Raw genomic sequence first — 11,195 nt, 5'->3', positions numbered from 1 at the left:
TTTTTTTTTTTTTTTTTGCAGTTTTTGGCCAGGGCCGGGTTTTGAACCGAGATTTCTTGTTTTTATATATGATGTCCTAAATAAACACACTTAAAAATGTATATATTAAGAAAATATGAGTTCACATTGGACAAAGTGTTTTATGCTTTTTCCAATCAAAATTTAGTATCACCGTATTTTTAAAAATTTAGTTTATTTTAAACAAATCAAATAATACCATATTGTTACATAAAATTACTACACTAATAAAACTTCAAGTTCCTTTAAACCACAAACTCAGGTGCAGTTTCTTCCAATGACTAACTGTACCTATTAGTCAGATTTTTACATAAGTATGTTTATGCAACTACAAAAATAATATTTTTACAGAAGTAGCATTATACTGTACATACTGCTCTTTAATTTGCTTTCTTTTTTTTTGTTTTTTATTAGATCATAATTGTGTACATTAATTCTCTCGTAGGATACAGTGTGTTACTTCTATATGCAGTTTGGAAAACTCTCCTCCAAGTGGCTTACATAGCCATCATGTCTTTGTCATAATTGTTATGTTAAGACATTTATATTCAACCTTTAGACAAATTCACCTGTACCCAAATAGGATAAATTATAAGCGTGATCCCCACAATATCATTCTCTTCACCCATCCTCCCCCTCCCCTCACCCCCTCCCCTTTCCCCGTAGTCTAGGGCTCCATTTGGATTGTAGCTTTCCTAAGATAGCTAACTATTAGTTTCATAATAGTGTTGAGTACATTGGAAACTTTTTCTTCCATTCTTGACACACTTTGCTAAGGAGGACATTTTCCAGCTCCATCCATGTAAACATGAAGGAGGCAAGGTCTCCATCTTTCTTTGTGGCTGTATGTAATTTGCTTTCTTTACCAATACATTTGGAAGTGCTTTATCCCATTCTTCTTAAGCACTACATAATGTTCCAGAGCTTATTTAAACATTTACTATTAATATATATTTAGGTTGTTTTTGGTTTTGTTTTGTCTTGTTTTACATTACAAACAATGCTACAGTGATTGTCTTTACAACATATGTTTGTATCAAATCTAAGAATGTTTTTCTAGGCTAGATACCAAGAGAGGGAACAGCTGAGTCATAAGGTACAGCCATTTAAAATTTAAATAGAAATTCCCAAAATAAACAGTTTATGATAATACCTCTTCCCCCTTATCATATCAGATCTATCACATTAAATATTTTCCTAACCCAATTATTAAAAAAATTACCTTATTGTTTTTTCCCTAATTACTAATGAGCCAATTATTTTCTAGGCCATTTTTATTCCCTCTTTCATGAATTTTTCTATTAAGTATGTTTCTTATTATTTATAGTTCCTTATATATCCTAAATACAAAGCATCTGCTATATATAAAGTAAATATTTCCCGATTATTGCTTTTTCTCTAATGTAATTATGGGGTAATTTATTATACTAACATTTACATTTTGATAGAGTCAAATTTAGTAATCTTCCTCTTAAGACTTTAGTGTTTTATGACTTATTTAAAAAATATCTTGCAATTCTTGAGCATTTTCTTTTCCACATGAATTTTATAATCATCAAGTTCCATGAGAAAACCTGTTGGGATTGCACTGAAGTCTATATAGAAATTAGAAGTGGGATTTCTGCAATATTAGGTATTCCTTTTAAGGAACATATATAGATGTCTATCTGCTAAGGATTTCATTTATATCCTTCATTGCTTTCATTAAAGATTTACAGACTTCTTCTCAAAGTGCTACTAGCACAGTAGGTATTCTAAGAGAGAGCCATTATTAATATTAAGGATATATTGGTTACATAATAATGAAAAATAAACAAGGAAGCATATACTAAAACCCACTGCCTGGGTGGCGCCTGTGGCTCAGTGGGTAGGGCACCTGCCCCTATACCAAGGGTGGCAGGTTTGAACCCAGCCCCAGCCAAACTGCAACAAAAAATAGCCGGGTGTTATGGCGGGCACCTCTAGTCCCAGCTACTTGGGAGGCTGAGGCAAGAGAATTTGCCTAAGCCCAAGAGTTGGAAGTTGCTGCGAACTGTGATGCCACAGCACTGTACTAAGGGTGATAAAGTGAAACTCTTTCTCTAAAAAAAATAATAATAATAAAATAAATAAAAGCCACTGCCATTTTCCTAGGCCAAAACCAATTTGGATCCTAAATTGTCCTTCAATCCTCACCTAGTCTTCCTATTCCCAGCCTATACTGAAATGTCCATTTTTTGAGAATTATTTACAAACCAAGTTTATAATCAGTAATACATTAACTCACTAGATAATATATTTAAACCTTAAACAGCCTCTGGGCAAGTCCTTTTTTTTTTTTTTTCAGACAGAGTCTCACTTTGTCGCCCTTGGTAGAGTCCCATGGTGTCATAGCTCACAGCAACCTCAAATTCTTGGGCTCAAGCAATCCTCTTGCCTCAGCCTCCTGAGTAGCTGGAGCTACCGGTGCCCACCACAGTGTCCCACAATTTTTAGAGACAGGGTCTCGCTCTTGCTCAGGCCAGTCTCGAACTTGTGAACTTGTGCCACCACGCCCAGCTATTTTTTTCCTTTTCTTTCTTTTCTTTCTTTCTTTCTTTTAAAAAGAGACAGGGTCTATGTTGCCCAGGGTAGTCTCAAACGCTGAGCTCAAGCTCCTGCCCCAGCCTCTCAGAGTGCTGGGATTATAGGTGTGAGCCTCCACTCCTAGCCTAGTCTAGACCAACTTTTAATAGGTCATCTGCAGTGCAGGTTAGGGGAAAGAAAGAAGTGTTTTCAGCTTCTTTAAATATAATTTAATATGATGAAAAAATTTCTTTCCTTTTATAAAACTAAGATGATCATATAAAACACAGAATAGTTTTTACAGATTAGCATATATGAAAGAAACTGTTCTGACTTTACTTCACTATGGAAACTGACAGAAACAAGTATGAAAAAGCTTAAAATCATGAAACCCAGGACTGGGGAGTCTTCATGTCCCATGGGATGGCTGGAAAGAGATTTAGAAAGAATCAGGCAAAACTCCCAAGGAAACAGAGTTGGAGTTTCATGTATGAAATTTATTGTAATAGCATGGACAATAACTTGGAAATAAGGCAACTCTCTGGGACAGGATCCATATGAATGAATGCAACATAAAAACATAGTAATTTTTACAAACCAAATATTCTGATGGTTTATATTTCTAAAGTCTTAATAACAACCTCAAACACACAAGCAGTAGAAAAAGCCACTATAAAGATCTACTATTTAAAATAATAAAAGGCATTTTATATAAAATTTGAGTTTAGTTTTTTAAAAAGAACAACTGGTTCTTTGGTTCGAATGGTTCTTTGGAACCAAATGGAAACACCTAGACAGCCACATGTAAACAAAGTTGGGCCCTTATCTCACACCATATACAAAAATTAACTCAAAATAGATCAATAACTTAAGAGAAAAACTACAAAATTCTCAAAAGAAAACATAGTAGTAAATCTTCATGATCTAATATTTGTCAAAGTATGCTTAGATATGACACCAAAAGCATGAACAACAAAAGGAAAAACAGATAAACTGAACATCAAAATGTAAGACTTTTATACTTCAAAGGTTATCATAAAGAAAGTAAAAAGTCAACCTGCAGAATGGAAGAAAATATTAGCAAATAACATATCTGACACGAGACTTATACCTAGAATACATAAAGAACTCTTACAACTCAATAATAAAGACAAATAACTCAATTAAAACATAAGCAAAGAATCTGATGAGACATTCAGAAAGACACACAAATGGCAAATAAGCACATGAAAAAATGTTCAACATGATTAGCCATCAGGAAAATTCAAATCAAAATCCACCATGAAGCCCAGTACAGTGGATCATGCCTATAATCCTAACATTTTGGGAGGCTAAGGCAGGAGGATTAACTGAGCATAGTAGTTCAACATCAGCCTAAGCAAGACCCTGTCTCTACAAAAAAATAGAAAAAAACCAGAAAAATAGCCAGATGTGGTAGCACACCAGTAGTCCCAGCTACTTAGGAGGCTGAGGTAGGAGGATGGCTTGAGCCCAGGAGTTGAAGGTTTCAATGAGCTAAACCAGGCTCAGAGCAAGACCCTGCCTCAAAAGAAAGAAAAAAAAAATCTTCAGTGGGATAATACTTCATACCCACAGGACAGCTCAAATAAAAAAATCACATATAACAAGTATTGATGAGGATGTGAAATAGTCAGAACTCTCATACACTGCTGGTAGCAATGTTAAGCAGCAAACTGTTGGAAAGCAGTCTGGCAGTTCCCACTTAAACAGAGTTAGAGTATGACCTGGTCCACTCTTAGGTATATGCCCAAAAGAAATGAAAACATATGTCCACATATAAACTTGTACATAAATGTTTTTCAAATTTTTTTCTTTCTTTTTTTTTTTTTGAGATAGAGTCTCACTCTGTTGCCCTACCTAGAGTGCCATAGCATCATAGCTTACAGCAACCTCAAACTCTTGGGCTCAAGAGATCTTACCTAGCCTCCTGAGCTGCCACAATGCACAGCTAGTTTTTCTGTTTTTAGCTGAGATGGGGTCTTGTGTGTTTGGGCAAATCTTAAACTCCTGAGGTCAAGCAATCCACCTGCCTCGGCCTCTCAGAGTGCTAGGATTATAGGCATGAGCCACTGTGCCAGCCTACATAAATATTTTTCAATTATTTGTATAAATTTATGGGGTACAAGTATAATTTTGTTACATAGCTCTTAATATAATCGTCACCCAAATAACATACATTGTACTTGAGTAATTTCTCATTATTCATCCCTCTCCCACTCCCCAGTCTTTTGAATCTTCATTGTCATTCCATACTCTTATGTCCATGTGTACCTACTATTTAGTTCGCACTTGTAAGTGAAAACAGGTGGCATTTTTCTTTCTATTTCCAAGTTGTTTCACTTAAGATATTAGTTTCAAGGTCTATGTTGCTGCAAAAGCCTAATTTCATTCTTTTTATGGCTGAACAGTACTCCAATATTGTATACAAATGTTTATAGAACTATTACTCATAATAGCAAAAGGCAGAAATAACTTAAATGTCATCAGCAAATTAAAGGATAAACAAAATGTGGTACTATATCCATACAATGAAATATTGTTTGGCCATAAAAAGGAATGAAGTGCTAACATATGCTACAGCATAGATTAACCTTGAAAAGATCATGCTAACCAAAAGAAGCCAATCACAAAACCCAACATACTACATGATTCCATTCATATGAAAGTACAGAATAGGAAAATCTCTATACTGGCTGCTTATGGCCAAAGAGGATAGAGTAGTCATAGCTAAAGGGTAGGGAGTTTCTTTCTAAATTGATAAAAAAAAAAAAAAACATACAAAAATTAAGTATGGTGGCTTGGTGCGCATGCTCAGTAGTTAGGGTGCCAGCCACATGCACCAGGGCTGGTGGGTTCAAACCCAGCCCAGGCCTGCTAAACAGCAATGACAACAACAAAAAAATAGCCAGGTGTTGTGGCCGGCACCTGTAGTTCTAGTTACTTGGGAGGCTGGGGCAAGAGAATTGCTTAAGCCCAAGAGTTTGAGGTTTCTATGAGCTGTGACACCACAACACTCTACCAAGGGTGACATAGTGAGAGTCTGTCTCAAAAAAAAAAAAATTTTTTTTTGACTATGGTGATGGGTGCCAGTATCTGTAAATATACCAGAAACCAGTGAATACCTTAAGTTGTGAATTAACCAGTTAACCAGTGAATACCTAGAGTTAACTGCATAGTGTTTGAATTACATTTCAACAAAGCTGTTAATAAATAGGAAGTCTGAAAGAATTTTTTTTAAAGATCATCCTATGGGGCAGTGCCCAAGGCTAGGTCAGTAGGTTGTGGGCCACATACACCAAGGCTGGTGGGTTCAAGCCCAACCCCAGACCAGCTAAAATCAACAATGCCAACTGCAACAACAAAAAAAATAGCCAGGCGTTATGGCAGTTGCCTGTAGTCCCAGCTACTTCGGAGGCGGAGAGACAAGAGAATCGCTTTAGCCCAAGTATTGGAGATTGCTGTGAGCTGTGATGCCACAGCATTCTACCAAGGGTGACATAGTAAGACTCAGTCTCAAAAAAAAAAATCACCCTATGAAAAGCATCTGAATATATTCATCTGATTTAGGTTCTTATCATGGATACTTTTGCTATAGTCAGTGGAAGATGCAGGCTGGGTCAGACATAATCGCAGGCTGTATTCCCTGCACCAGTAGTTTTTTACAAGAGTGTATACTTACAAGAATCACTTGTTAAAAACATACAGCAAGAGAGATGGGGTAGGATAGAGATGCACCCCACAAATCTGTTCTGCTTAAATTCCCACGTCTGTCTAGTGCATGTGGTTAGCAACCACATTTAATACAAAAACTCCCAGTACTATGTTATTTAGATGAAACCCATCAGATTTACCCCACACTTCTAAGTAAATTCTAAAAATGCTTAACATATGTCTTAATTATAGAAAAAGAAAAAAAGCCTCCAAACTTCTGACTTGTGAAGAGCAATCTAAAGGTAATTACAGAATTTCCAGACTTTTTAGACCAGGCACAGTGGCCACACCTATGTATAATCCTAGCACTTTGGGAGGCCGAGGTAGGTGGATTGCCTGAGCTCACAAGTTGGAGACCAGCCTGAGCCAGGGTAAGACCTCATCTCTAAAAATAGCCAGGGGTGGTGACTGTGGAGCAGTAAGGTGCTGGCCCCATATACCAAGGTGGCGGGTTCAAACTCAGCCCCAGCCAAACTGCAACAAAAAATAGACAAGTATTGTGGCAGGAGCCTATAGTCCCAGCTACTTGGGAGGCTGAGGCAAGAGAACAGCCTAAGCCCAAGGGCTGGAGATTGCTGTGAGCTGTGCTGCCGTGGCACTCTACCAAGGGCAACAAAGTGAGAGTCTGTCTATAAAAAATAAAAAATAAATAGCTGGGTGTTGTAGGGGGCACCTGTAGTCCCAGCTACTTGGGGGGCTTAGGCCAAGAGGATTGCTTGAATCAAAGAGTTTGAGGTTGCTGTGAGCTATGACACCATGACACTCTACCAAGGGTGACAAAGTAAGACTCTGTCTCAAAAAAAAGGGAATTTTCAGACTTCTCATTTGACCAAAAGGGCTATCCAGCTCTGGATAAAAGAATCATAATTAGCTACGAAAAGCACAGAGCAGAACTATATCACCCACAATAAATCAAAAGGCCTCAGTACAGACCACACTACAAACACCTGGTACTAATAAGGATATTTATTCTTGCGCAATTTTGTAGTTATAATTCAGAACCTTATGTCCTGACCATCCCATTAATATTCTAGATTCTAGTTAAAATTCATCTTTAAACTGAAGAGATTTTGCATGAACAATATATAGCTAAGGCTATCTTCCACCAAGAAGCTTTTTAAAATGAGAAAAACCGCTTTTAAGAATTTAAAAAAAAGAAATGAAGTTACAGTGGACATTTTCTAATAGTAAACACATACAAATTTTAAAAATCTGGAATCTTCCAAAGCAACCTCCCACACCACTTCACCTAAAAAAGGGATCTAAGAACAAAAATGATTGGGCCCAAAGTTTATGGACTCCTTCCCTTGTGAGGTAGGAGGGAGTGCTTTTTAGACCTTCAGTTTATTTATTCTTCATTCCTGAAAAGTTTGGCTTTCTGGGTTTCTAGTTAGAAGCAGACATGAAGCAGCAAATTAGTAAAAATAAAGAGCTGCTGGAGGAAGCATGGCTAACCTGTGACAATGAGGAGAAAGACTTAGGAAAGGAGGAAATACAAACACAACAATTCTACTTGGAAAATAAGTTCCAAAGAGCTCAGTGTAATTACTTGCCCCCTCCAAAACTAATCTCTCCATCTGTCCTCTGGAACTTCTATTTCTCCAGAATCTTGCTCCATGAATCATCCTCTCTTCCCTACCCTATCTTGACTCTTTTCTTTCTTAAAAAAGCCCTTCCCCTTAGCATAAAAACATTCTCAAGTTTCTTCCAAATAACCCCAAAGAGACCTTCTCTATCCTCAATTCTCCTCTAGTTACTTTCTTCTCTTTCCCTATGAAGCAAGGTTTTAAAAAGAATAGTCTGTACTTGCCACCTCCCTCTCCTCCCCACTCATTGGTCTTCTGACCAGCTACTCTACAAAGCAGATCTCACTCAAGTCACTAGCACCCTCCTAATTGCCGAAGTCCATGGATGTGCTGCTCTTTCTTATGTTTATCTCCTCAATACTTAAACTCTCTTTGCTTAGGGCAGTGTTATCAAGCCCATGGCCATTGGGCTGCATGCAGCCCAAGATGGCTATCAATGTGCCCCAACACACAATCATAAACTTAAAACATTGAGATTTTTTAAATGATTTTTTGTTGAAACTCAAAATGTGTCAAATGTTATATAAAATAAACACACACTCTTGCTATTTGTACACATGTGTGGCTTCAGTTTTATGGCACTGTGCAGTTTCCAGTGTTATCTTCCAAGTGTGGTCGAACTAACACCATAAGATGTTAACAGGTGCTCAGGGTGACTTGGTGCAGCAGCAATTATCAATATTTCAACCTACCATTGCAATGTTAGGCATTTAATGTTCTTTACAAGTCAGGTAAGCATTCTTATTTGATTATTAAGCGTACTTCCATATCTCAAAGGCACCTCAGTCAGCACCCACCATGCTTTACAATCAGCACTCTGCCTCACCCTGCACATCAGCAGCCAATATGTGGAAGGACCCAAACCTTCCTTTCTGTTTGCCTATAAATTAATTGTCATAATAAAAGTAAATATAGTTCCTTATCTATTGTTTTTTAATTCCAGCATGGCTTCTACAATGTCTCAAACAAAAACATAACCCAGAAGAAGAACTATTATAGATACAGGAAAACTGTTCAATGAAAAGTAGACAAGTGACTACTTTTTTATTTATGCAAATAGTAAGTCAATTTAGTTAATTTGTAGGGAATTTGTGCAAGTTTTCAAAGACTATAATTTGAAAAAGCAGTATATGCAAAAATATCCTGCCAAATGCAATGTATATATATGAAGGATTATGTCATAAGGACAAAATAGCAGAACTGAAATAAAGTCTATCTTCTCAAAATAAACCTTTTTAAAAGTTACAACTCACAGGGATGCTAAGATTGCTGCTCAGACCTTCGCTGACCATGCTGTCCCCAATGCCATCTCTCTGAAGAACTCAGCCCTCCTAGGTCCAGGAGTGTTGCAGGCAACAAGGATCTTGTACACAGGACAGCCAAATCTTGCCCCTCTACTACCTCTTCCTGAACATGGAGAAAAAGTTCATTTGGGGCTGATCCCTGAGGAATTCTTCCAGTTTCTTTATCCTAAAATTGGTATAATAGGAGCCTATGGTGCTCAGAACTGGGCTTATCTTGTATTCTTCATCCAAAGAAATATATGTGATTACCCCCAGGAACTTTTTTTTTTTTTTGGAGATAGAGTTTCATTATGTCGCCCTCGGTAGAGTGCCATGGCATCACGGCTCACAGCAACCTCAAACGCTTGGGCTCAAGTGATTCTCTTGCCTCAGCCTCCCAAGTCGCTGGTGGGACTGCAGGCACTCACCACAACACCTAGCTATTTTTTGTTGCAGTTGTCATTTTTGTTTAGCAGGCTAGAGCCAAGTTCAAACCTGCCGGCCTCAGCGTATGTGGCTGGTGCTGTAACCACTGTACTATGGACACCAAGCCCCAGAGACCTTCTCTACCATATCAGTAGTAGGATTACTTGTCTATATAATTTTAAAATATGGTGTCTCTTATTGATGAATTTGCTGATAAACTCAATGAGCAAAATATTGCCCAGCTAGAAGAGGTAAAGCAAGTTTCCATCAAATAAAACCAGGAGGGAAGGGTGCAGTGGCTCATGCCTGTAATCCCAGCACTCTGGGAGGCCGAGGTGGATAGATTGCCTGAGCTCACAGGTTCAAGACCAGCCAGAGCAAGTCCCAGGTTGCAACTGATATGGAGAAGTCACAGCATGTACTGGTTCAGAAGCCTTTTTGATGTTCACAGGAATAATATTGCTATGGTCTTGGAGCTTACTTAACAGAAACTGCTATATAGAATATACAAGGTGATAAAGAAAAGCCTGGGGTATCACATCTCTGTGCAGAATATGATGCACGGAAAGGAACAAGAACACATGATAAACTGGGTGAAGAAGCACGTGAGCATCTCTGCACAGCAGGAGGAAACAACTGCCAAGCGCACTGCAGATTTAAGCTGCTGGCAAAGAAAGCTAAAGTACAGCCAGTTCTGTAAATGTGTCTTTCCCAATCAAGACAACTGGAAACAGTTAATTAAAAGACACTAGTCAGTGTGTCAAAATCTTACCATATTGCTGTCTATGCTGAAGTTACAGTTTACCTTTCCTAAATATAAAAAGTTTGAGTTTTCATATAGTGAAAGAACTAAGTCTTTTGGCCTATTAGATGTTTTTCACCTTTTCTATTCTGCATTTTGAGGGGTTAAATGATTACTTTTGAGTAAGAGGTTTGCTTTTGTTAAAATGTGCTGCCTAAACAATTTAAGTTTATAATTAATTTTACCATCTTACAATAAAATGACAATTGGAACATGAAAAAAAGTTACAACTCAGACTGATTCCTTGTAAAAACTAAATAGTAGAATATTTAATAGCAAAAAAATCAAAACCATTTACTGATATTGAGTTTATTAAGGAATGTACAGAAAGTACAGGAGATATAATTTGCCCTGAAAAAAGGAGGTATTTCTAAAATCAGTTTGTCTCACCAGACTACAGCCGAATGTATTGGAGAAATTGGAAAACCTATCAAAAGAAGTTTGGAGAGCAAGGCTGATAATTTTTTTTACTAGGTTTTTCTTTTATTTTTTATTTATTTATTTTTATTTTTTGAGACAGAGTCTCACTATGTCACCATAGGTAGAGTGCCATGGCATCACAACTCACAGCAACCTCAAACTCTTAGGCTTAAGCAATTCTCTCCCCTCAGCCTCCCAAGGAGCTGGGACTATAGGCACCCACCACAACGCGTGGCTATTTTTCTGTTGCAATTGTCATTGTTGCTTAGCTGGCCCGGGCTGGGTTCAAACCTGCCAGTCTCAGCTCAGTGCCTGTGGCTCAAGCAGCTAAGGCGCCAGCCACATACACCTAAGGTGGTGGGTTCAAATCCCCAGCCCGGGCCC

General features: G+C 37.8%; 1 protein-coding gene and 1 pseudogene across 1 annotated transcript in view; one reads left to right on the top strand and one right to left on the bottom strand.

The window, feature by feature from the left end:
* SSH2 (slingshot protein phosphatase 2) overlaps positions 1-11,195 on the bottom strand; it is a 306,592-nt gene that overhangs the window by 255,023 nt on the left and 40,374 nt on the right. The gene's annotated exons all lie outside the window — the stretch shown is intronic.
* Positions 1,428-10,377, top strand: LOC105887733 (annotated as a pseudogene).

Source organism: Otolemur garnettii, unplaced genomic scaffold (genome assembly GCF_000181295.1).
Source record: "Otolemur garnettii isolate 467f Iridium unplaced genomic scaffold, OtoGar3 scaffold00112, whole genome shotgun sequence".
Classification (NCBI taxonomy): Eukaryota; Metazoa; Chordata; class Mammalia; order Primates; family Galagidae; genus Otolemur; species Otolemur garnettii.
The sequence above is the reverse complement of the archived record's forward strand: the minus strand, read 5'-3'. Positions and strand labels throughout refer to the sequence as shown.